General features: G+C 40.2%; 2 protein-coding genes across 4 annotated transcripts in view; one reads left to right on the forward strand and one right to left on the reverse strand.

The window, feature by feature from the left end:
* CHST8 (carbohydrate sulfotransferase 8) overlaps window positions 1–27,780 on the forward strand; it is a 180,640-nt gene that overhangs the window by 143,403 nt on the left and 9,457 nt on the right. The window lies entirely within an intron of this gene.
* Window positions 23,374–27,780, reverse strand: part of LOC133208204 (transcription initiation factor TFIID subunit 4-like) — a 248,593-nt gene continuing 244,186 nt past the window's right edge. Inside the window, exon 13 of the transcript XR_009724289.1 lies at window positions 23,374–23,384. The gene's annotated coding sequence lies outside the window, so the exon portion shown is untranslated. The remainder of the gene's footprint in view (window positions 23,385–27,780) is intronic.

Consider the following 27,780-nt stretch of genomic DNA (forward strand, 5'->3'; position numbering starts at 1 on the left):
ATCCTGCTGCCTCACAATCCTTCCTATTCTAAGACAGGAAAATGAGTTTTTAACACCTATCTTTGTCCTCATCTCAATTTCATAGGCAATGGGAAGGAAAAGGGGGGGGGGGGGGAAGAATAAGCAAGCAGAAAAAAAGGGTAAGAGGCAAGCAGGCAAAAAGAAAAACAACCCACAAAAAAGAGGAAAAAGAAAAAACATATTTTTTTGTCAAGCTGATCTCCCAAGACTCTCCTTATACAATACAAAAATCTGAAATGCATGTTACTCTTGCTATTTTTCATATCTATGTTTCATTTCATCAGACTTTCTTTCATGTAGCCATAAAGTGATTCAAACAACAGAAATGATCCACGTAAATACAGAGTTGGTTTTCATTTTATGACACGTAGGCTTGCGGATATGAAATTTCAGTTATTATATTTAACACAGAGAACTATAGCCTTTCAAACATACAAAGTTATACTAATCTCAAACAAATGGGACACTGGCTCTCACTCAGGGTAAATCATCATGCAGTGCTACTTCCATAATAGCTTTAATTAAATCTGTTCTGTTTTGGTCAGGTTGGAGACCACAGAAGGGCATTATTGGCTGTCTGAGCCTTTTAGCTATGACAGTACTAATGGCCAATGCACTGCACAAGCCATGTCAGATTTTAGTATGCCTTGCTAAGGTCATTTCTACCTACAGTACAGTAGCAAGAGGCAAAAAGAAACATAACCAAGGGCACTGCATGTATCTGTAGCTGGCCAAGTGAAAAAGTTCATTTTGTTGTTGCACCACAGGAGAAATAGCAGCAATGGATTTTTTTGCTAAGTGTGAAAAACATCTTTTGCCTTAGAAGTTGGCTAACAGAGCTGCCACTGATCATGGCTTGTATATAAGTGCTTCTTTCACTGGGGGCTTATCTTGGTAGTTTTTTTTCTATATACTCAGGTACCCAAAATGGATCTTTCTCTGCTCATAAATAAGCCAAATTCCATGGGCTCAGACGCAGTTATAGCTTGGATAGAAACAATAAAAATGATTACAATGAACCAGATTTGGTTCAGCTCCATGATAGTCCTCCCCAACTGGAATCCAGTTTAGGACTCAGTGGAGTTAGTGTAGGTTAAACAGCTCAAAAAATGTTTCTCTGGCCAAAAGACTTTCCATCTGAGGCAGAAAAAAAGCCAAACAGCAAACAAATCATTATTCACATTTGCAGGAATGAATGACTTGCCACAGGGGACCTGGAGTAGAAATAAACCTCAAAGCTGATAAGCCCAGCTTGCTCCATCATCTGCCTGCAAAAGATGGTGCAGATATGACACTACTGTTTAAGATTCTCTGAAATTAAAAGGATTTTGCCCCACACAGAGGCATAGGCGTTTATATCCATGAGGAATAAGAACTACGTAAGAAGGATTAAGCAAGATAGACAGAAGGAAAATGCATATGCTTTTATGGAAGCTGGTGAAATAGTTTAACTACGCTGTGGAGCTCAGTAGGAAAGCTGATTTATCCTGTGAAGGCACAGCAGTTGCTCCCTGCTAGAGCTGCTGTTTAAGTTTAATTGGAATACACAGTGCTTTTATAACATATCACTGAAAACATTTAAGAAAAAAGACCCTTTTCAACACACTTATTTGTGTCATGATCCTGATCGCTGAACCCAAGTGGAAATATGAGCCACAGAATGATTTCACTGCTGCCTGTTTCAGTCAGTACCTCCAGAGGCAGAAGTGGCTGCTTGCAGAGAAGAAAAACACGCCAAGACTGGCTAACTCAAGGGACTGCAATAGGATATGGAGCCTTTCACTTCAGGTCACTGCTCTGAATCCCGAACAGGGCTGTAGCAACCAAAAAGTTATTACCATCAAAAACAGGTCCAGTGGCCACTTAAAGAAATCACTTAAATGGCTTCGGCTTCATCCAGGCACCCAAAGCAGAGAAAGCATTATTACAGTTAGCAGAGCTGCACAGTCATCTGCCACATGGAAGCTTTTGGTGGGTTTCTGAATTCCACAAAACAGAATGGTGTCAGTGAAAAAAATCTTGTAATGCTTCTTTTGGCCAAGAAAATTTATCACTAACCTGCAGACTTGAGGTTTTTTCAATTTTTATTATTATTTTAGTTTTATTTAGCCTCCTTTGGTAGTTTTGCCTTTCTCCATGCTGTAGATCACAAGATAAAAGTAAAAAATAATAAAAAAAAAACTTAAAATGTTATTTACACAAATATTGCAAGGTAAAAAAATGCATTACTTTCAAAGATTAGGGAAGGAAAGAATTCTTCTGAGAAAACTGCAACAGCTTCCCGGGGGGAAAAAATATTAACCAAGTGTATCTACCTAAAGCTAAAAGTCCTAGTTAGAAGTGCAGCCATGAGGTCTAACCAGAGTCAACCCTCAGACATCACTCCTCCAGCCATGAGCAGCTTAGACTGCATCTACCATTCTGGTGTCTCCAGCCATGGTAGAACGTTCAGGTGAAACACCTGCCTTATCAAAAGGAACAGTGTAACACATTCAAGCCAGAGCCTTCCATTGTTAATATACTTGCATTTCCTCAAACATTAAACACAAAGAATTAATTGAAAACTTCTCATTTTCCAGAGAATTGCATGTGTGTATGTAATCTATAAAATTTCAACAGAAATTTTAGCAAATGCTCCTACAGAGCGACTGTAATATCAGAGCCTAAGGACTACAAGTGATTAGGTTTGTGTCTACCATATACCTGAAAAAGGCTTTCTCCACACCTGCCTGCCAGTATTGAATAGTCAGGAACTGTGATAATTGGGTGGCTCTTCAGGACATATGTGACTGCTGCAGTGTTCGTATTGCCTGTCTCAGGCTTTGATGCTTTTGCTGTTTTCCTTAGAATCACAGAATGGGTTGGAAGGGACCTTTAAAGGGCATCTAGTCCAAACCCCTGCAATAAGCAGCAACACCTTCCACTAGACCAGTTTGCTCAAAGCCCCGTCCAACCTGGCCTTGAGCACAGCCAGGGATAGGGCAGCCACAGCTCCTTTGGGCAGCCTGTGCCAGTGCCTCAGCACCCTCATAATAAAAAAAATCTTCTTTATATCTAGTCTGACTCTATGCTTTTTTAGTTTATAACCATTTCCCCTTGTCCTATCATAACAGGCCCTACTAAAAAGTCTGTCCCCATCTGTCTTATAAGCCCCCTTAAGTATTGAAAGGATACAATAAGGTCTCCCTGAAGCCTTCTTTTCTCCAGGCTGAACAACCCCAACTCTGTCAGCCATTCCCCTACAATGGAATGTTCCATCCCTCTCATAATTTTTGTGGCTATCCTCTGGACTCAATCTAAGAAGTCCATCTGAGGGCTCCAGAGCTGTATGCACTTCTTCAGGTGGCGTCTCACCAGAGCAGAGCAGAAGGGCAGAATCACCATCCCTGTTTACTGAAACAGTAACCAGCTTTGCTTACAGATGTATGAATTGCTTCATGCATATAGGTAGTCCATTGAAGCCTAAAGCACTGCTTACTCATCCTCTAGGCAGCACAACACTGGTTGTCCCTTTGCTTCCATTCAGAGCACCACGCACCAAAAAAAATAGTTAAATGCCTCCCTGACATTGTAACAAATAAAGCTCCACAAATAAGCACCTTTCTCTCTTCCCCTCCACCATTTTGAACATATCACAGAATCACCTGTAGCAGTTTGGTAAGAATTCTGTCAACCCTTTGCATTTAATTGTATTACAGACCTTTGCATTTAATTATATTACAGAACTACAGAGCAGTCAGTCTCACGTCTGTGCCTGGCAAAATCTTGGAGCAGATTCTCCTGGAAGGCATGCTAAGGCACATGAAAAACAACAAGGTGCTTGGTGACAGCCAGCATGGCTTCACCAAGGGGAAATCCTGCCTGACCAATTTGGAGGCCTTCTATGATGGGGCTACAAAACTGATGGACAGGGGTAGAGCAGTTGACATCATCTACCTAGATTTGTGTAAAGCGTTCGACACTGTCCCACACAACATCCTTGTCTCTAAATTGGAGAGACATCAATTGACAGGTGGACCACTCAGTGGATAAAGAACTGGATGGATGGCCGAAGGCAAAGAGTTGTGGTCAATGGCTCAGTGTCCAGCTGGAGACCAGTAATGAGTGGTGTCCCTCAGGGGTCGGTGTTGGGACCAGTCTTGTTCAACATCTTCATCGCTGACATGGACAGTGGGATTGACTGCGCCCTCAGCAAGTTTGCTGATGACACCAAGCTGTGTGGTTCAGTTGATACGCTGGAGGGAAGGAATGCCATCCAGAGGGACCTTGACATGCTTGTGAGGTGGGCTGATGCCAACCTCATGAAGTTTAACCATGCCAAGTGCAAGGTCCTACACCTGGGTCAGAGCAATGCCAAGCACAGCTACAGATTGGGCAGAGAAGAGATTCAGAGCAGCCCTGCAGAGAAGGACTTGGGGGTGCTGGTCGATGAGAAAACGAACATGAGCTGGCTTCAGTGTGCACTTGCAGCCCAGAAAGCCAACTGTATCCTGGGCTGCATCAAAAGGAGCGTGACCAGCAGGTCGAAGGAGGTGATCCTGCCCCTCTACTCTGCTCTCGTGCTCTCGTGAGACCTCACCTGGAGTATTGTGTGCAGTTCTGGTGTCCTCAGCATAAAAAAGGACATGGATCTGTTGGAACAAATCCAGAGGAGGGCCACAAGAATGATCAGGGGACTGGAGCACCTCCCATATGAAGATAGGCTGAGAAAGTTGGGGCTGTTCAGCCTGGAGAAGAGAAGGTTGCGTGGAGACCTCATAGCAGCCTTCCAGTATCTGAAGGGGGCCTATAGGGATGCTGGGGATGGACTCTTCATTAGGGACTGTAGTGGTAGGACAAGGGGTAATGGGTTAAAACTTAAACAGGGGAAGTTTAGATTGGATATAAGGAGGAAATTCTTTCCTGTTAGGGTGGTGAGGCACTGGAATAGGTTGCCCAGGGAGGTTGTGAATGCTCCATTCCTGGCAGTGTTCAAGGCCAGGTTGGACGAGGCCTTGGGTGATATGATTTAGAGCAAGGTGTCCCTGCCCATTGCAGGGGGGTTGGAACTTGATGATCTTAAGGTCCTTTCCAACCCTAACTATTCTATCATTCTATGGTTCTATATCACTTTCTGTGACTAACACCAGGCCCAGTGAAGTGACTCTACCATGGCTTATCCACGAGACAGCAGCACCCTCCAGAATGTCTGCACAGCATTACCATACCCTTCTCAGCTGAGAAGCAACTAACCACATTCTGCCACCAAAGCTTTCAGGAAAGCTGAAGCCAAGACCTGATGCAGGCATACATGTTCCTTTTATATTTTGCATTCCAGTTAATATTCCTGATTTTGTCAGCCGCAGTTATGTAGGTGCAAATGTTACAGGAGAAGCCACACTATTATTCAGAGTTTAATAGTTGAAGAGATGCTTGTGCTAAATAAATTTGTGCAGTTCCATTGTGAAAACTCTGCTTTCAATAGGTCTCATCAAATTTTCTTTCCTGGAATGGTTTAATAGCATGTTCAGCTGGAGAACAAAACATGCAAGGGCAACAGTTCAAGAGTCTTGATCAGTCCTTTTCTACCCTGTGGGTACATGTACTGTTTCTGCAGTTAGGAAACGACATATATATACACATGCCCAGCGGATTTCTTTGTTGATGAAAAAAATGTTTCTGCATATTTATGATAACAGCTCTGCAAAGCACTCTGAGCATTATGCGATTTAGAGCCTTATAAGTACCTAAATGCAAGATTATTTTTAAACAGAAATAGCTGCAAATATTTACAAGATGCAAAGAGATTGCGGAAAAGCTACGAGGATATGACCATAAAAATGCAATATTCACTGTGAAACTTTACATGCTTCACATGACAAAGTGTTACACAACACTAAAGATATGTTAGATAGAGGTACAACAGATACCTGAGTCTATAAAAGTCACTCCAGGAAGCATCCATTTAGGTGCATTCACAAAAGCAAATAATGGCTTTTCTATTTAAGAATAACACAGAGATTACAAAAGAGCCAACCTCTAGTGAAGCATATGAATGGAAATCCCAAGGTTTCTTTCTAGAACTAGAGAACTATTAAACCAAGCTGGGATTTTGCAAAGGTTAGGCTTCACAATTCTGCCTTTTGATCATTTTGCAATAAATGGTCCATTTATTTGAACTTTTTGGTTTCTTTTTGACATATTAGTTAAGTGCACCATATAGTTTGACCTATAATTTTCAGCTCAGCAGCCAGGCATATCTCATATAGCCATATTTCTTCACATTTAGGTATGTCTGTAGAACAACAGCCAGTTCTATTATATGAGCCAGTTTTAAGCACGATAGATAAAAATCTGGTCCCAGTGAAGTGAGCATCATGGCTTCAGCAAAACAGGTATTTTACCATTTATTATGTAATTATATTCCTGTAGTGTGGAAGAAACAAAAAGTATTCCAATGAAGCATAAAAGCGATTAAGTTAATTGCTATCCTGTAATGTTTTAAGAGAATTCCATCATTTTCCAAACTGTTTTGTAGGTTTCCACAGCAATGATTTTTTTTATGTACTCAGCTTTGTAGGATAACTGTAAAAACCTACAGGAAATCACTGACTTGGATACAGAAGGAAAGACTGCAGACCTTCACTCAAGCAGGGACTTCTCTTTATTAAATTAACATCCATGCTTTTTTACATGACTATCTTTAAAATCCTTAACCTTTTGTTAAAACTGAATATTGAAAGAAACAGTATCAAGAGAGGAAATAAACACCAAGGTTATAAGGAATTAATGATACATGAAACTGCATCTTTTTCTGTCTAAGTGATCCTGCAAATAAGAGATATTAAACAAAGGTCAGAAAAATCACACTTAGAAAGCTACAGAAATAGACCAGTTAGGAAAAAAATCAAAAATCCAAAATCTCACTATCATATCTTTGTTAAAACCCACACTTAAGTATCTATTGCAAGGGTAACACCTGAGTACTAGTCTCTGTTGATCTATAGTTTGCTGTCAGGAGCTGAGCAACCCATAAATTTACTTAAGATTTTTTTTTTCAATGAGTAAAATACCTGGAAAGTAAGACAGCTGTCCCTATTGCTTAGCCATTCCTCGGGTATTTTAGTATTTCCCACTTCATACCCACCAGGTGCACATTTCACACCCAGCAAAAGCATCAAAACAATGTACCTACATTCAAAAAATCATCGTATGTCTCAGCCTCTGGGAAAACAGCCACCCTTTTGTAAGGTGTGGAAACCCGATTTTATAGAATAAAAGGCTTCTTAATGCCATCCATGTGTACAGCCTGATCCTGGCACTCCATGACTGAATGCAATAAGCATGGTCCAGAATTACAGGGCTTCCCTGTCTGAAACATGAGGGAATCATAGAATCCTAGACTGGGTTGGGTTGGAAGCAACCTTAAAGCTCATGCAGTTCCAAGCCCATGCCATGGGCAGGGACACCTTCCACTAGACCAGGTTGCTCCAAGCCCACCCAGCCTGGCCTTGAACACTGCCAGGGATGGGGCAGCCACAGCTTCTCTGGTCAAACCTTCACTGGTGCCAGTGTCTCACCACCCTCACAAGGAAGAACATCTTCATAAATATCTAATGTAAATGTCAGTTTAAAGCCATTCCCCCTTGTCCTAAACCTACATGCTCTTATAAAAAGTCCCTCTCCAGATTTGTCATGGTTCCCTTTTAGGAACTGGAAGACTGAATACTTTGCAGTCTGCTACAGTCAGCCAAATTCCTGAAATAGTTCAGAATTTACTGTGCATAATTTCTCCCATCATGTCAGAATAATCTATTTTTTTCCCTCAAGTTGTTTCAAAGTATTCGTGAGAAGGGAAAAATATTTGATGCTGTAGTTACCTTGGCACTGTTGATCCGCCCAGCAGAATGCAAGGCAAAGTGTGAGCTGGGAGTACAATGTATGGCTACACAGTGTCTAAAAGTTCAACAGGTATTAAGGACAGCTAGGTTTGTATCAGTAGCCTAACTACCTCATTTGCTCTGAAATTCTACTGGGTAAAGCTGTGAGAAAACATGGGGAAAACAACAAAAAAACAAACAAAAATACCCCAACAAACAGGAAGAAAAAGAGCAAGACCCTGCTCCAAATGAATCCGTTATTTCAAGTAAGCATCTTACTGCATTCACCAGGGCACCAGAGAGCAAACAAGCAATAGCTAATGCTAAAATTCTCATAAAAGCACAATCAATAATTGAGCTATAACTCAAGTATGCTTTGTACGCTGTTTGAGTTTCAAACTTGGTAATTACTTTAGATCACCTATCAATGATTTTTTGCCATTTGCAAGTTTTCTTACACTGTCAGTTCAGTGGGATCCCTTCCTGTTGAAAAACAGGCTTTTCTAAAAAACATTTGGTCAGCCTTACATTAATGTTTGCCTTACTTTTATCCTATAGTACCAGGGAGAAAAAGGATTGGGCAATAGGTCAGATGAGGTACAGTCAGACACCCTGAATTTCCCCCTGGTATATGCTTAGTATAAGAAATAGTAGATATACAGCAGCTGTACATAGTCACTTGTTAATAATTAAGTATTTATGATTTCATCTCTTTGCCAATTTTACACTGCATACCAAACGACGCAAACTGTATTAATCTGATACAAAGACCTACTGTTTGGAAAAATAAAATCTCTCTTTATGAGATATGCACAGCCATCTGCAACATTGTTTATTTACCTATTCAGTACTGTTTAATATATATTTGGGCCTGTAACATACCATTTAAATGCTGTCAAGTGTAATATTCTTTTCCATGTTAATTGTGGAAAATGTAGATTTTTGTGCAGAATCAGAAAGTGAAAGAAGGTCATGACATTCTAGTGGGCTTTTTTATGGTTTATAAAACCTTCATTAAACTTTTAGAAGACATGGCCTTGAGTGGCTTGGGAGAAAGCAAAAACCTCAGAGTGCTTCCCGAGAACATCACCTGTAATTTATTCTCTTTGAATGCTTTATATGGTGCAGCTCAAGACAGATGCATGACATGATTCAAACTTCACAAACCTGAGGCATGAAGTAATTGAATCCATAACCAGAAGCTGGTAAATGGGTAATCTTATGAGATACTCTGTAAGTGCTGCATGGAGAACAGCTTGCTTCAAAATCGTTATTTTGCTGTAGCGCAGAAATCATGTAATGAGGACTTCATGCTGTTAGGATCCTAACCCTTGATTGTTAGAACATTTCAGTCATATTAAAAAAATGATATATTGCAAGCAGATAGGGAGAAAAATAGTAATTGGAAGCTCAGCAGTGGGTTAAAGCCACAATTTATTTGCCATTTCCCTCACATTAGATGAAACATTAACAGGATTATTAATAAGGATTCAGTATTGAGTTTGTCACATAGCAGCAATGTATCAAACTATTCTGCTACCAAAAGCACGTTAGTATACTTTTCTTAGGGCTACAGAGAAATCTTATCTATCCTAAAATTACTGAGAAATGTTAATTTTTATAGTTGCTTGAATTAGGACGAGACCTTTAAAGTACAGAGGCACAAACAATACATCCATCCAATGGTATTGATTTCTCAGTTACACAAGGTGAATGCATTAAGGAAATTGAATTACAAATGAAAATTCAGCACTGATTTATTATAAATAAGGTGCTGATGAAAAGTGATTATCTTTACAAGATGCTTTTCTAATTTTCACTCCAATTGCTATCACCACTGCAGTCACAAGGTCCCAGAAAAGCTGGCTCTATTTTTGGTCATGGACTTATAATTCAGAATTGTTTAAAGGTTTTTTGTGTTACTTCTCCATCTAATTTAGCTTGATTCTTTGACACTTAAAAAAAACAAACCAAAACCAAACACACCCTCCTTCAGCAGTTGCTCAGATGCCCAGAGCAATTTCAGAAATGGGAAGGGAGATTGATACCTTTGACCTCTGCAAATGTGAGCATATTTTGCTATGGTAACATAATGCTTCCTAATAGTTCACTTATGCGTTGTTTGCCACTCAGACTTTAAAGACAATTCCCTGTTTTAGGATAAAAAGCAACAAAAAATATTCCTCTTAAATATATCTTAAGTGAAATCAAATTGATTCAGGCTTCTGTTGTGGTATCTTCTCAAGATAACATACTGCATAGCTTTTATTTTTTAATTCCTGAAATGAAATCATTATAGAAAGTATTCATTTTAATAGCTCCGAATTAACTGAAAGACAAGTTCATAAAAATGTGTATATAACATAATTAAGTATAAAAAAACACTCTCTAATTTTTAGCAATTCCCAGTTCATTTACTTGAAGGAAAAATGTACTTTCGAACAGATTTTGGTTTGTTACTTTTATATATATGTATATGTGTGCATACATATATATATACACACACACAGCCTCTTTTTTAAAAAAGAGTAATACCCTTTAGGTCAGTCTTGAGCACTAACTTTTAAACGTGAACCCAGCTGCTGCAGATAATGATTAGTTGAAAAGTCACAAAACAATAAACAGGAAGACTTCTGATCTCAGGTTAGCGATGAGAAGGAAGCAGCTTGCTTTGAAATAATTATTTTACTGCAGAGCAGAAATGGCATAATGAGAACTTCATGCTGCCAGAAGCTGTAACCCTTGATTGCTGGAATACAGCTGTCACATTAAAAATGACACATTGCCAGTAGACTGGCATAGCTGCAGTAATCATAGACCTCACATCTGTGCTACGCTTGGCCAATTAAGGAGATTCTTCATGGAAGTCTAGGCCAAAGTAAATGGAATTATTTAATATGCTTTATTGCAGCAGGGTTGTCGGAAGAAATAAATGGAAAAGCACATTGGGACTTATTATTCTGATTGACAATAGAAAAAAAATTAAAAAGCCAGGACCTGTTGGTCTAACAAACCATCTTTAAGAAACTATTGCACAGAGACACAGGTAGTTTAACCAAAATGTTAGTTACAGCTGTATACTTCAAAGATAAATGCTTAAACCAAACCAATCAGTTTTCATCATGCCATGGGTTAGGGAAAACAAACTTAAGCACATCTTAAATGGAGATCACATTTCTGTATGAAATTCTGCATTTCTGTAAGAAATCCTATTCCTTTGAGCATGAGACAGGCAACCTTCACTGTATCTCAGCTCTTTATTATACAACTCCAAATATAAAGAACATAAGTGATACTTGAAAGCCTGGAACTGCAACCGGGATTGTAACTGCCAAAAAGAACGACTGGTCTAAGAATGAGCTATACTGGTTCGAAACAAATGCAAGTCCTTTCATTGCTGATACTGTCTGCTTAACAAAATACCCACTTACAGAGAAACTGCTTGTAAACTTCCACATTCCAGAAAGAGGGGAATAAGACACTGAAGTTTTATCCAGCAGTATTTCCTTACTGTGAACATCTTCATTATCATGATTAGAATTATTTAAAATATTTGCATATGCTTCTCTAACTTGAGAATGGGACAATCCTTAGCTCTTAGAGTTAACAAATACCTCATCTATAGTTCCTACACACACCCTTCATTTGCACCACTGTTTCTATATCCTCACACCCCAAGACAGACAGCACTTACCTCTGCTGCCAATTTCATCTTCCCTGTCTGCAAGAAAAAAGTACTGGGTTTCACAGATGGAAAAAAAGAAATGATTTTGCAGTTAGATATCCAAGTGTCTCGTGAGAGGAACAGAAAGAGATATTACTGCAAATATAGACTCATAAAAAGGGTTTGGTTCGTAAGGGACCTTAAAGCTCATCTCGTTTAAAGTATGTGCCACAGGCAGGGACACCTTCCACTAGAACAGGCTGCTCAAACTCCTGTCTAACCTGGCCTTGAACACTGTCAGGGACGGGGCAGGCACAGCTTCTCTGGGCAACCTGTGCCAGTGTCTCACCATCCTCACAGAGAAGAATCAAATATCAATATCAAATCAATATCAACTATCAAATACTTTTGTGAGACAAAAGATCATTTACTAAATGCCCTGCTGCAAATTTCAACTGGGCAACTTGAATGGGTCCCTGATTTCAAACCTTGAATTCCGTAGTAGTTTACTGGATTCACCAAGCAGTGGGTTGGACCTGTTCACCCGGGGAATATAGATGTTCTGAACTGCCTGAAGAAATGCAGACCTATTTTTGTCCTATGCCATTTGTTTGTCAAGTCTGAGCAGATAATTGAACAAACAGGCTAATAGATACACTTTTGGTAGGTTGGTCTAAATACAGAAGATAGCTTTTTCACTGAAAAATTATCTTTTGAATGGTAGCAGGCAACAGGAAGCTTATTAGTCTATTTTGGGGGGGGGGGGGGAAACGACACACACATGCAACGAAAAAATCATGCCTCCAAATTATATAGCCAAAAATTTATCTTTCTGTGTATATACTTATCTAGAGTGAGTTAGTACTATGTGCAAAGCATTTCATGCACCCTCATGATGATTTCTCTCTCTGTCACACTACAACTTGGCAATAACTGAAATAACTGCTGAGTAACTTGAACACCAACAATACCTAGCAAGATGAATGAAGAACCTCTGTAGTACTTATGTTGTTATAATGTGAGCATACTAACATGCAGTGAATAAAATCAGCTGCAGCATAACTGGGTGTAACTACACTAATTTTCAAATAATTTGGTCTTGAACCCATTACCTGGTACTTTTAATAGTTTCTAACCTATAGCATCAAAATGTATCATGCATTGCCAAATAAAAATAGTGTATTCAGTCTTTATTTGATACGGTGCTACAAACAAAGCAGTGCCAAGCCCAGGGCACAAAGATGCTGCTACCTTTCTGCTGAGCTGCCTGCAGCTATTTGTGGGCAGGCTGTCAGTCAGGAGCATGTGTTAAAACATTCTTTACAATGTGACAAGGAAGATCAATGTTAAACTCCATGCAAGAGACGTTGTTTTCTCCAATTTCTGTTCCTATTACTTTATTTTTTCTATATTAAGTGTAGAGAAGGCTATCTGGGCAACAAGGATTAATAAAGGGGGGGGGGGGGGGGGGGGGGCCCCCCGCAAGACGCATTTCCTTACCAAAGAATTTAATAAGTTGAATTTTCCTATTAATGCAATTGAAAATTTAATGAGCTTCTTAATTCATGACTTCACTAGGCCTGAATTATAAAACAATAACACAAGCTGCACTCTTATTACCTGAGTGTGCCTGAAGATGACAGCATGTTTAAGCTTTCACTTTAGCATTGAATCTAAATATATTAACAAAGAGCACAAAAATCATTCCAGTTGTTCAAAGGTACAGGATAGAATTATTTTTGTAGCAAACCCATGCTATTAAAGCATTATCCTTACTGATACATTCCACATTGTGGTAAAGAATCTCCAAGCTCTTTGCTTAGTATTAATAAAGTTTTCAGGCACCCATGAGAGCTTGTTAAGAAAGATTATTCCCAAAAAGCCAATAACTGGAAACAAAAACCAGCTGGTAGTATCATGAAAATATAGGGTCTGAGCCAGGTCTTAGGAGGTACTGGATGTACTCAGATCTTCTACATGTGCCTGGAGATGTAGACACATACCTTTTCAGAAGACAGAGCCTGTTCTCTGCACTGTTCTGTGGTATTGCGTGTTTTTTCTTGAATGACTTTACAACTCATTTCAGAGCTTCCTGGGGCTGTGCAGTAACCGAAAAGGTCACTTCCTACCACAGGCCAGCAAAAGCATTACAGCTTGGAGTCCCTGTAGGCTAACAGAGGTCACTTTCATGCCATGTCATAGGCTCTACCCGATCTACACTGCACAGCATATAAATAATAAACTGAATATTCCCAAAAGCTTCCCAAGTTAATTTGGTGTCTTCGTTTCACCAGAAGTTGTGTTCAAACCCTGAGTCAAAATCCTGTTTTTACCTGGATCTGAACTGGAAAAAGCAGTACAACAAGTTTTATTTTGTCCTGGGGAAAACAGCGCTTAATTACATCTACCACCACACTTTGACACCAGGAGTAATACTATTCATAAATTGGAGTTGTTACTGTACCCATCTGCCAATCTTCCCATCAGGTGGTGGTAAAGTTGGGGCAGACCAAAAAGTTTCAGAGATCAAGTTCATTCTGGTTCAACACAAATCAGCTCCTTACCTGACATATATTAACTCTCACTTGTATGACAATAGTGCTCTCTCCAACAGGACAACTGGTAGCTTTTTTTGCCACAGGGGACTAGAAATTTTTAAAAGGAGAAAATTTCTGGACTTTCTGGTTGCTGTAGGACTGCATCCCTCTTTCAATCATACTCAGTATGCTATCAGATTTATTGGAAGAATACAATAAACTCATTGCAAATGATCTCAAAAGCATAAGGTAGTTCCTGCTTCAGGAGACAATCCACCTTCAGATGTTTACATGCATCATTGTTGGAACTAAGTGATCTGGAAGGCTATGGGTCACCAACTGATCATCTAATATTGCTTTATTTACTACCAAGACAAGCAAATGGTTTGTACTAGCCAACCTGCTGTTGTGTTTAGGTGGTGGGTTTTTTTTTTAAAACGGTAACTTCTAGTTTTTGCAGACAGGCTAGGAGTTCAAGGAAGGGGAGGAAGAGAAGGATGCCATTTACATGCATTAGTATTCAAGCTGTCTTCCCAAGCTTGTCCCTTTTCCTTCCTCCTTCCTCTAAAGAAAGCACTCAGGGGAAGAACATGAACAGAAGTAGTTGCAAGGTCTAACAGTGCCATTTGCCAAGATTCATTACAGGATTACAAGAGGGAACAACTGAAAGGTTAAGGGTTTATCTAGAACATCTGAAGCAGACATAAACTAAGATTTATAGCAACGTGCTTAATGAAAATTAATGTTTACTGCCATAGCTATTGTACTACTGGAAACAAAGGAACTTCCTGTCCCAGGAGCCAACACTGACCTGTTCCACTGGCTAGCACACCTAAGAGCAGGTACATCTGTTTAATGTTTTGCCTGTTGGCTTTAGTGGGCAGAAACTCCACAAGGGTGGAACCCCGTAAGTGCAGGGGCACAGGCTTCTGGAGGTGCCTGTGAGAAACAGTTTTTAAGTGCCTAATTGCGGTTCACTGCCTGCCGAGACTAACACTCTATGAGCAATAAAGACTTTTATAAAAGGTAATAAAGGCAACTTTATTGGTTTTGTACAGCCACCATCAGCATTTTCCTTTCAATATCTATCTAATGGCATACTTTTAAAAAGAGTTATAGGCTTGAAAAGGCATTAAGAGATATTTAAAAGACATGTAGTTAGGGGCACAGTTTAGTGGTGGATTTGGCAGTACTGGGTTGACAGATGGACTCAATGATCTTAAAGGTCTTTTCCAATCAGAACGATTCTATGATTCTTGTAAAGATCAATGAAAAAATAACAGTCCATGAGCAGAAGCATTACAAGCCTGACATCTTCACGCCCATGCTGTTATGCAGGCTCACCTTAATCTGATGAGAGATGCTGGTACTATCACACAAGCTTGATTTTAGGAAGTGAGCCACATAAACCAGAAAGGTTTTTAGCTTTCACTACATAACCCAGTTATGAACTGCATAAAACTTTAGAAGAGTACTTTTTTCTTTTTTTTTTACGTATGAAACTGCAAAATCAAAGGCTTCCATGTACATTAAGAAAAAGCAGCTTCTGCTATGAAAATAAAGAAGAAAAAAGAAAGAATATAATCATGGATTTTCATATTGTGCTTTTTGCAATATACCTCATGTATTTTTCTCCAAATTTAGACAATGAAAATCACTATAATATTTTCTGCTCTTATTTAACTAAGCTTAATAAGATTTAGGTTCTTAGTGCTATAGCTTGCTATCTAAAACACTACACATATTTTTATTTAATTTAAAATAACTTTTACTTGCAATGAAATCATCTGTATTCTTATAAAAAAATAGAGGAGATGATGTGTTCATTACTACCTCCCAGTTTCAGTAAGAGTGATGCACAGAAGAAGGGAATTTTTATTCAATAGTTTTAAATTAGTAGCAACATTTTACATGCCATGAATGTCTGGACATTTATTTGCATTAAAGGAAACATTAAATACAGATAAATATAATTAACTAAAGTTGAAACAAATGCAATTCTTCACTTGACCCAGAGTTTCTGTATTACTTTATTATTCAATAGTTCTTTAATTGAGTAACAAGCAAATTAGGTATAGTGTTAAAGCAAGAGAAATCCCCATCTGGATTTCTAGTTATTTGCAAGTTTATTCCTTAAACAAAGCCACATGCAGATAAGGGAAGGCAGAAAAATGTTAAAAACATTAGAAATCCTAATAGGCACTTTTTTCTTCAGATGTTTGCTTATATTCATTTTGGTTATTGTGATGCCTTTAGGGTGTTGAAAGAGAAGAAAGAGAACCCTGAGAACAAGGAGGTGGCACAGTTCTATGGAGACAATTGTTACACAGCAATAAGATACCAGTTTCTTTTGGAGGACTCACAGAGGAGTACAATTTAAGCAAAGATACTACAGCTAATTTTAGATCTCTGTAGCCTTAATATAACAGGGAAGAATTTCTTTGCATTATTTTACTGACAAAGGTGACATCATCACAAAAAAATTACTGCTGTGGGCTTCTTTTTAAGTTATGAAGATTTTCAGAATATACCCAGAAAGTAGCTTGTCAAAACACATTAAAAACTCTTGATTTAATAGCCACATATCCTATCCACACCCAAATTCATTTAAAAGACTTTATAGAACCAAATAAATCTTCCAAGCCCCCACACTAAAAATCATGCAAGGGGTTCATATAAACACAAATTTCACTTTAGCAAGGAATACTTCAATTCTCTACCAGCTAGTCCACTGTGACACTTCAGGTGAAATAAGATGTGAGGCCAATCAATTGCATAATGATATTTGAAAACCTATCCTATCAAAGGTGCATGCAGGGTCGTATCACTGGGAAAATGTCAACACTATGTCCATCAACATTAACATATAAACACAGATAGAACTTTTAGGAAATTCCAAGACAAAGAAGGTAGCACAAAATACAACAGGAAAACCTTAGTACTGCTAAGTACTCCTCAGTGAAGGAGACCATCATCAGGTATGCAGATCACCAGCCATTTATGTCCTTGGCCGGTCACTTAAAGTGCTCTGCACTCTGAGGAAGGTGCATTCTTCCTATTTCACAGCTGTGGAGACTCAGGGAAAAGAGATTTAGTGATGAACCAAGCCTACAGACCAACTCAAGTATGCTAAACTCATAATTTTATGTTACACAGGCTTTGAAACCTAGCACTTTGTAAACTGTTGAAAACTAAGCTCATTTAAAACACAATCAGAAAAACACAAAACTAGTGTTACCTACATTGAGTAACAGCTGTGGTTTTAATCCCAGCCAACAATTAAACCCCACACAGCTGCTCACTCACTATCCCTTGTTGGAATGGGTTTAAGAATCAGAGTAAGAATGAGAAAACTCATGGGTTGAGATGAATACAGTTTACTAAGTAAAGCAAAAGCTGAGCACATGAGCAAAGCAAACCAAGGAGTTCATTCAGCACTTCCCATTGGCAATCAGGTGTTCAGCCATCTCCAGGAAAGCAGGGCTTTAAGAGGTATTGGGGAACACAAATGCCATCACTCCAATGTCGCCCCTTCCTTCTTCCTCCCTGAGCTTTCTATGCTGAGCCTGATGCCATATGGTATGGAATATCCCTTGTGTCAGTTGGGGTCAGCTTTTCTGGCAGTATCCCCTCCCAAATCCTCGTGCTCCCCCAGCCTCTTCCACGCTGGTGGGAAGGGGTGAGGAGCAGAAATGTCCTTGACTCTATGTAAGCTGCTCTGCAGTAACTAAAACACTTCTGTATTACCAACACTGTTTCACCAAATTCAAAACACAGCCCTATGCCAGGTAATGTGAAGGAAATTAACTCTATCCCAGACAAAACCAGCACAGCAACAACCTCAGAAACTCCCTGACCCATACTTAGCCATTTACTACCTGCAGAATAATTTTTCTTCTATTAATTCACTCCAAGACAGTATCTGTCATCTTGTGATTTGAGAGAATGGATTTTTAAGAAACACACTATTATGAAATACAAAATTAGTCACTACAGGAAAGATCTCTTGAGAACCCAGTGTTGCAAAAAATATGTACAGACTTTATACCAGAGGTTCTATCTCTACACTTCAAAGATATTATTGGTTCTCTGTAAAAATAAGGTATGCAATGAATCATTTAGTCTTTCAGTGAGTTCCCCAAGCTAATACACCAGTAATGAAGCTGGAATGGCTGGCAGCTGATTTCAGTACATCAGCAAGAAACAAGCTCACTAAAGACCACATTGCCTATCTTTCCCACAGTGTATTTCTGTTATTACAAATGTAGTTTGAAAACCTTGTCTGAAGTTTTTGACAGTCACCAAGGAAATCACTCACATTGCTTCTTCCAGCACTTGCTGTCAACAGCTTTGCAATTACCACTTTCTTAATAGGGGGGAGGAGGAAAATTATGTCAGTTTATAGTCTGGAGTCTCAATTGTTGACAAGCAAAACAGAGCTATGGATTCAAATTTAAGAGGTAGTAAACTGAGATCAGATCAAGCTTCCTATAATTTTACTGATTTGATTTTATTAATGTAAGATACATTCTTCTTTTATAGGATTATCAGCCCTGCACCACATACAAACCATAAAAGTGAAAATGCAGGTTTCACAAGTTCCTCTGTGGAACTGGCATGAGAGATTCTCTGAGGAATATACACTGAATTTCACTTCTGTGCAAAAAAACCAAACGCACAAGCAGTTATGGGACAAGATTCAAGGCCATGCTATTATGTATTTTCTCAGGATAAATGGAATCTTTATGTCCTATATAGCAGAAGGTACAGAAAATCTATCGAAAATTGCATGTACTGTGCCTTTGCAAGGTTCAGTTTGCTTCAGCTCCACCAAAGAAAGTTCAGAGCATCTGCAAAAACACAATCTGAGATTGCATGAAAATCCTGCCAGAAGGCCTTAGATTTTGTTTTTCATCTTAAAGTGACTAAAAAGGGTCAAAGAAAAAAAAGAAAGAAAAAAGAAAGGAAAGCTAGATAGCTACATTTGCATCAGGAAACACAAAGAGATATTTAAATTCAATCTAAACTATGATGCAAAAAATGTTCATATCTCACTTAAGTCCTTACATTGCAGTTTTTGATCTTCACTTTTTGGATAATTAAAGCTTCTCCTGCAGGGTATTATGACAGTTTAAAAAATGCTGTCCCCTTTTATGCAAGGAGGACAGGTTAGAAACCAGTGAGAGTATGTGAAATAGTGATGTTCTTTTCCAAACATCTTCCCAATAGCTTTAATTCTTCTTGAGGCATAGACACAATGAGATGAAAACATGTGAACAAGAAACTTGCTTTTTACAAGCCCACTGCAGTTTTCCAAAATAAATGGTTTCAGTACAGGAGCGCTAACATCCCAGTCCTTTTGGGGAAAAGTACAGTGAGACGGCATTCCAAGGAGGAGGCTCAATGTTGATAATCTTCAAATAGCTGCAGTGAGGGACAGCTTTCAGGCTAACCTTCAAACTAGGCTTGAAGACCAACTTATAGATTCTTCTCCTGAAGCGCTTTGGCAACATATCAAAAACAGCATCCTGCAGTCCTCCGTAGAATCCATTGGGTTCTCCTCAAAGAAAAACAAAGACTGGTTTGACGATAGCAACCAGGAGGTCCAGGAATTGCTGACAAAAAAGAGATCTGCTCATCAAGCACACCTCGCTCAGCCACTCTGCCATGTAAGAAAAGCAGCCTTTCGTCTTGCATGTAGCAAACTCCAACAGAAACTTAGAGACATCCAGAACAAGTGGTGGGTCAACCTAGCAGAAAAGACTCAACTATGCGCAGATTTGGGTGACCACAGAGGATTCTATGAGGCTCTGAAGGCAGTGTATGGACCCACATTCCAGGTTCAAAGCCCCTTACTTGGTGCAGATGGCCAAACGCTTCTTACAGATAAAATCTCCATCCTGAATCGTTGGTCTGAACATTTTCAAACCCTCTTTAGTGCTAATCGTGTAGTCCAAGGTGAAGGAATCCAGCACATTCTGCAACATCCGGTGAAAAACGAATTGGATTTAGCCCCTACCATGGGAGAGACTCTTAAGGCCATACAGCAGGTGAAAACTGGCAAGGCAGCTGGGGTTGACGGAGTCCCACCTGAAATATGGAAGCATGGAGGCCAAGCACTCCACGCTAAATTTCATGAGCTAGTTGTGTGCTGTTGGGAACAAGGCAAAATACCGTCAGACTTTCGTGACGCAATCATCGTCACTCTGTATAAGAAAAAAGGTGCCAAGTCAGACTGCTCAAGCTACCGTGGTATAACTCTGCTCTCCATTGCTGGTAAAATTCTTGCAAGAATACTATTGAACAGACTAGTACCTGCCATCGCAGAAGAACTTCTACCTGAAAGTCAGTGTGGTTTCAGGGCTAATAGAAGTACCACAGACATGGTATTTGTTCTCAGACAATTGCAAGAAAAATGTAGAGAACAGAATAAGGGGTTATACGTAACTTTCGTTGACCTCACCAAAGCTTTTGACACTGTGAGCAGGAAAGGCTTGTGGCTGATCTTAGAACGATTAGCTTGTCCTCCCAAGTTCCTCAAAATGATTATTCTGTTACATGAGGATCAGCAAGGCCAAGTCAGGTATGGTGATGCACTCTCTGAGCCTTTCCCAATAACCAATGGTGTGAAAAAAGGTTGCGTTCTCGCACCGACCTTATTCACAATCTTCTTCAGCATGATGCTCCAAAGGGCTACAGCAGACCTCGACGAACAAGACGGCATTTATATTCGATATTGTACCGATGGTAGCGTATTCAATCTAAGGCGACTGAAGGCCCACACTAAGACCCTAAACCATCTTGTCTGTGAACTGCTCTTTGCTGATGATGCCGCCCTTGTTGCCCACACAGAAGCAGCTCTGCAGCGTTTAACATCTTGCTTTGCGGAGGCGGCTGAGGTTTTTGGGCTGGAAGTCAGCTTGAAGAAGACAGTAGTCCTCTACCAACCTGCACCACAAGAAGATTATCGCCATCCCCATATTACCATCGGCGAGTCAGAGCTTAAGACAGTTCAGCAGTTCAGCTATCTGGGAAGCATCATTTCCTCGGATGCCACGATCGACAAAGAGATAGACAACAGAATAGCAAAGGCATATAGAGCCTTTGGAAAACTCCATAAAAGAGTCTGGTGTAATAAACACCTGAAGAAAAGTACAAAGATCAGTGTCTACAGAGCCATTGTATTGTCTACTCTTTTATATGGGTCTGAATCATGGGTCATCTACCGTCATCACCTGCGACTCCTGGAACGCTTTCATCAGCGCTGCCTCCGTACAATTCTAAACATCCATTGGACTGACTATGTGTCTAATGTCACTGTCCTCGAACAGGCAGGGATCACCAGCATCGAGGCCACATTGCTGAAACTGCAGCTGCGCTGGGCAGGGCACGTCTCTAGAATGAAGGATCACAGCCTCCCCAAGATCGTGTTTTACGGTGAACTTGCCACTGGTAGCCACAAGAGAGGTGCCCCAAAGAAGAGATACAAGAACTCCCTGAAACAATGCCTTAGCCTTGGCCATATTGACTACCATCAGTGGTCCACCTTGGCCTCCAATCGGGAGACTTGGAGGCACACCATACATAATGCCGCTGACTCCTTTGAGAGTTCACGAAGAACTAGTCTCGAGGAGAAAAGACAACGCAGGAAGAATCGCGCCCCACCTGTTCCACCCAAGGAGACCTTCTGCTGTGCTTTTTGTAGCCGGATTTGCCTATCCCACATTGGCCTTCTTAGTCATCAGCGCGCTTGTAGTAAGCGTGGGTAAATGCCCTTCCCAAATCTTCGTTCGCGAAGTCAAGCCATGATGAACAGTGAGAAGACACAGCATGAGTGAATAGATTAGGAGAGCAGTTTGCCATCAATTGCAGAAATTGATAATGCATTACTACTCACTCGCTGAGGAACTGATCCTGTACCCACAGAAGGAAATGCCAAATTTTTCATACTTGAAAGACAGTGCTATACACTCAAATAACTGTTGCTTAAACAGGAGCTGTTATAATACTGTAACTTCTTTTTTTTAAATCCACACTTCCAACTCCAGTTCTCAGAGTAGCAAATCTGCAGACACTGGAGTACAGAGGTTTAAAATACCCCATTTTTGAATAACTAGTAATTGTGCTGTAGAGAAGTCAGCCATTGGAGCAAAAATACAGATTTTTTTCCCCCCAGTAGATCAACTGTAAGCCCATGAGAAGACCACCAAATCAGATCACCTGGTAAATGAAGTTGCTAAGCCACTGGCCATCATATTTGAAAAATCATGGCAGTCAGGTGATGTTCCTGACAACTGGAAAAAGGGAAATACAACCCCATTTTCAAGAAGGGGAAAATGGATGACCCAGGGAATTACAGACCAGTCAGGCTCACCTCTGTGCCTGGCAAAATCTTGGAGCAGGTTCTCCTGGAAGGCATGCTAAGGCACATGAAAAACAACAAGGTGCTGGTGACAGCCAGCATGGCTTCACTAAGGGGAAATCCTGCCTCACCAATTCGGTGGCCTTTTATGATGGGGCTACGGAACTGATGGACAGCAGTAGAGCAGTTGATGTCATCTACCTGGATTTGTGCAAAGCATTCGACACTGTCCCACAGGACATCCTTGTCTCTAAATTGGAGAGACATCAATTTGATAGGTGGACCACTCAGTGGATAAAGAACTGGATGGATGGCTGCACGCAGCGATTTGTGGTCATTGAGCGATTTGGCTCAATGTCCAGCTGGAGACCAGTAACAAGTGGTGTCCCTCAGGGATTGGTGTTGGGACCGGTCTTGTTCAACATCTTTGTCGCTGACATGGACAGTGGGATTGAGTGCGCCCTCAGCAAGATTGCCGATGACACCAAGCTGTGTGGTTCGGTTGATACGATGGAGGGAAGGAATGCCATCCAGTGGGACCTTGACATGCTTGTGAGCTGGGCTGATGCCAACCTCATGAAGTTTAACCATGTCAAGTGGAAGGTGCTACACCTGGGTCGGATCAATCCAGGCACAGCTACAGGTTGGGCAGAGAAGAGATTCAGAGCAGCCCTGCAGAGGAGGACTTGGGGGTGTTGGTCAACGAGAAAATGAACATGAGCCGGCTTCAGTGTGCACTTGCAGCCCAGAAAGCCAACAATATGCTGGGCTGCATCAAAAGGAGTATGACCAGCAGGTCGAAGGAGGTGATCCTGCCCCTCTACTCTGCTCTCATGAGACCTCACTTGGAGTATTGCGTGCAGTTCAGCTGTCCTCAACATAAAAAGGACATGGAACTGTTGGAACAAGTCCAGAGGAGGGCCACGAGGATGATCATGGGACTGGAGCACCTCCTGTATGAAGATAGGAGGAGACCTCATAGCAGCCTTCCAGTATCTGAAAGGGGCTTACAAGGATGCCAGAGAGGGACTCTTCATCAAGGACTGTAGTGATAGGAGAAGGGGTAACAATTTGTAAATTGTAAAATGTTTGTTTCTGAGGAATGCTGTTCATTTTAAATGTAATAGTCACAGTTACAGTGATGTCAACTTTGAGCATGTTAACATAATCATAGAATCATAGAATAGTTAGGGTTGGAAAGGACCTTAAGATCATCTAGTTCCAACCCCCCTGCAATGGGCAGAGACACCTCACACTAAAGCATGTCACCCAAGGCTCTGTCCAACCTGGCCTTGAACACTGCCAGGGATGGAGCATTCACAACTTCCTTGGACAACCTGTTTCAGTTCACCACCCCTGGCAGTGTTCAAGGCCAGGCTGGACAGGGCTTTGAGCAACCTGGTCTAGTGGAAGGTGTTCCTGCCCATGGCAGGGGGTTGAAAATGGATGAGCTTGAAGGTCCCTTCCAACCCAACCCATTCTATGATTCTGCAATAACATCAAAAGTGGATATAAAGACTGAAATGACTTGTCAAAGGTAAAATACTCTCAATAAATGCAAAAGATTGACACTTAGAGACTATTTAGTAAAGCTGCATAGACTACTCTAAGGTTTAAAAATAGGTCTTTTCTACACATACCAGTGCAACCTGTATGCATTCTCAACAAAAACTTAAAGAGGTATTAAGTTAAATGTCCACATCTGAAGTGAAAGAGTTGCATTTCAGATGAAACAGTCACATAGACAGTCATACTGTATGTGCATAGTTTTGTGCTACAATCCTGGGGTTTAATCAGTGCTAGAGCAGAGGCATCAAAAAAAGAGTTACAATATGAAATTACACTGTGTAAGCCACATACCCAGTCAGCGGTGTGCTCTGTTGTCAGGAAATTGTTCCTGTTGTAAGATGATTGTCTCAGAAGGCTGAATTAGAGTGGCAGATTACTTCAGAAATCCCTTAGCCAATGCATAATGGAGAGAATAAATTGTATATACTCAGTTCATTGTATGCACTTAGTACATTGCAAGCAATGTACTGAGCAAGCCACAAATACCTTGAAATGCTCTGAACAATGATCATGAAAAGCTCTCAATGAAATCAGACATATTCACACACTTTGATCACCAAAATAAAAATTACATCCCCAGTTAACCATATTCAGCAACCAATTGGCTCCCCTCTGTTTGTATGCATCAACTTACAAAATCGGATGATTCAACTGTCATAGCAACTCTATCCCAAGGCTGGGTTGTCAAGGTAGATGAAAACAATTAAATCTCTCCATTCATATGGCCCCTTCTTGGGGTGATGCACCATTCTACACTGGGATACTAGAAAAATTAGGAAGTGCTATTATGCCCAAATAAAAAAAAATAATGCAGATGTGGCCATAAAATGGCAGTGGCAGGAGTGCACTCACTTCAGGTGCTACTAATGGTTCATAGTGCCAGAGAGTCAAATATACTAGAGCCCTCCAGGTTACTGCAGCCCAGGCAGATGGCTGCACAAGAAGTAGCACCTGTAGGAAACAGGAAGAGTGACCAAACAGAGAATACCTCTCTCTCTCATTTTAAGAAAAACCCCTTTCCTCAAGCACTGTCCCTTACACTGAGGTAAGAAAATATTTGACAACTTGTACAGACACAAAGTCTTGCTTTCCAGGTGGCCTCCTACCAATTTTCATTGACATTTACATTGCCAAGGAGAAAACACAAACACCAAACTGCCACTTTACTGATGGAGAAGTGCCTCCTGATATGCCTGATGGCCTCCATGGACAATAACAGTATCTGACTACCTCCCAGACCTGCTGGCATTGTCTTGTCAGGCATAGACATCACTCAGTCTGTGTCTGATTTTTGATGAAGTTTCATGTCATCTGCCATCAAGCCTTGCAGTCCTTTGACACATCAGTACGTTGTTTTTTCTTTATTAATTGACTTGAGAACAATTTAATTTGTGTTTTGACTTGGTTATCTTTAATTCCTTAAATCTCTTGAAGCAAGATTCAGAGGCATGTCTGCATGGATCTACCTTTTAAGTTTTGCCTGGAGTCTCCTCTTTTTGCATTTGTGCTTTCTCTCCCAAAGAAATGTCTTTACAGAGTGACATGAAAGCAGTCCAAAGTTCTACCTGTATCACTTTGTCCTCACTCCAATAGAAAGACCACTGAAGCTTTAGTGTCCTGATAGTACAATTTCTTGAAATGTTTCTGGGTTCTAGGTGAGCTGTTCTAGCTAACTCCTGCTTCTCTACAGTCACAAATTACATCAAGTGCTGGCTTGAGATTCATTGAAACTCTTCTGGTTACCTGAAGAGTTCTTACAGGGTACCAAATATAAGTGCAGTGCTGTATTTTAAACCTTAGCTTTTCCTTCTTAATAAACCTGAACAAAGCATAATGTCCTTGTCAAAGTCATACTATGAAGGCAATACGCAAATATTACATGTATGATAATGGAAAATAACTGAAAGGTATTAAATAGAAATTGCAAGTAACTGCTGACAATGCCTGAAAGCTAATGATGCTAATTAACTGTATTCCCAGGGATAGGTCCACAGAAGGAATGGGGAATACAATAGCATAGGCTTGACTTTTCCACTTTCTTCACAGAATTCTTACAGAATATAAATTAAGCCAGAAAATGACAGTCGCTAATTAGGGTGGCTAAAGAGCAAAGAGAAGACAGAGTAAACAAGTTGTAGTACTTTCCTCATAATAAATTCACAAACAGCTTCTTGTATTCACTCGGTTAAACTTGCAATATAAAGATATCATGCATTTCCCTTTCCTTTTTATTAGCCTTCAAGGAAACAGACCAGGTGTAAGTTACATGATTATTTAGTCAAGGAGATTGATTCACTATATTTTAGAGCATAAGAACATTATGCAAAAACACAGTAGTCTTTGTTTTTCTTGAAGGCTTCCTATTACTGCTCTATTAACATGCTGCAAGTCAAAGTATCAGGGTTTTCAAATTCCAAGCAATACGAAAATCTTCTCTTCAACTTATGATCGCAGTAGTGGAGTAGAGGACAGATAACAGAAAGCCTCATTACAAAATCTAAATGTAAAATAATAACTTTCTGGACAAGACTAACACCACCCTTTCAAACAACACTCCAATAAAGTTACTGTAGATATTTGCGGGGGCAGTAAAGGGGGGGGACAGCTTACCAAGAAGTCAGAGCAACACTTTAATTGACTTTTGATTCAAAAAGAATGTATTCCTCTAAAATGCTACCATTTGTTTTTCTGCTTCTCTCTTGCTCTGACCCCAGTAAATCCTAAAATTTTCAAGGCAATTTTATTTCTCACATGAAGTTGTGTTAAAAATACTGAAAAATATCAGTTTCAGTTGCTGGTATTTCTTACTAGTACAGTTAACACAAAAATACGTACAGCAAAACAGGCGCAAGTTCCCAAGAGATACAGAGACTTTATGAGGGGGAAAAAACAGCAGGAGGATAGCTTGAGTATTCTGCCTGAGAAACACTGTGTAGACATAAAACCTATATTCAGGTGGCATCCACATTTGGAAACAGCAGTTACCAGCTCCATACTCTTTACTCCAAGAATCTCCTACTGGACAAAGCAGAGAAAGCTGTGCATGAGGAATGGCCTACATTAAAACATCAAGAGGAACATTATGTCAAGAGTATTTGTTAAAATGGAGTTCACGAGGTAATCAAGAGAGAAGCAATGACAACATGGCAGCAGCCACAAGTCAGCAAGTGCTGTGCTTCAGAATGAAGACTTCATGCAGAATTGCTCAATTCAGATGTACAAGATCAGCTCCTGATACCACAAGTGAACTGGGAATATAAAGTTCCTTGACAGTACAAAAGTCCTCAAGTGGCAAATATTAAAAGTCACTTAATGTGTCTACTGATCTCTACTTTGGTTCCCTCATTTGCAATTTTTTTTTCTTTCAAACTGGTGGATGAACCAAATGCTTTTAACTAGACCCACGTTATGCCCTTCAGAACTGCATTTCAGCTTTCACCTCATACCATACTTCTGCCCAGAGACTCCCCTACTTCATTAAGATGGAAAATCATTTCAACCACAAAAAGCCACAGTAATCATGTTTTAATCAACTGAGGTGCACATAAGTTGCTACCATCCTGAGTACTCCATGACACAAACACAGCACAATACTGTGTTGCCTGCTGCCAATGGGATGGAGAAACTTCAGATTTGCCTGGTGTAGAAACATGAAGTTAGCAGTTTCACTTAGGTTCAGTGCCTACCTTGCTGAAGCTGGCTCAGATTGAAAAGCTCAAGATCAATATGAAGCAATTCAGTCTGTGCACATTATGGGCACAGGAGAGG

The sequence above is a fragment of the Neopsephotus bourkii genome, unplaced genomic scaffold (genome assembly GCF_033783945.1).
Source record: "Neopsephotus bourkii isolate Nb327-2 ecotype Australia unplaced genomic scaffold, CSIRO-AGI_Nbou_v1 NB_245, whole genome shotgun sequence".
In the NCBI taxonomy this organism is placed as follows: Eukaryota; Metazoa; Chordata; class Aves; order Psittaciformes; family Psittacidae; genus Neopsephotus; species Neopsephotus bourkii.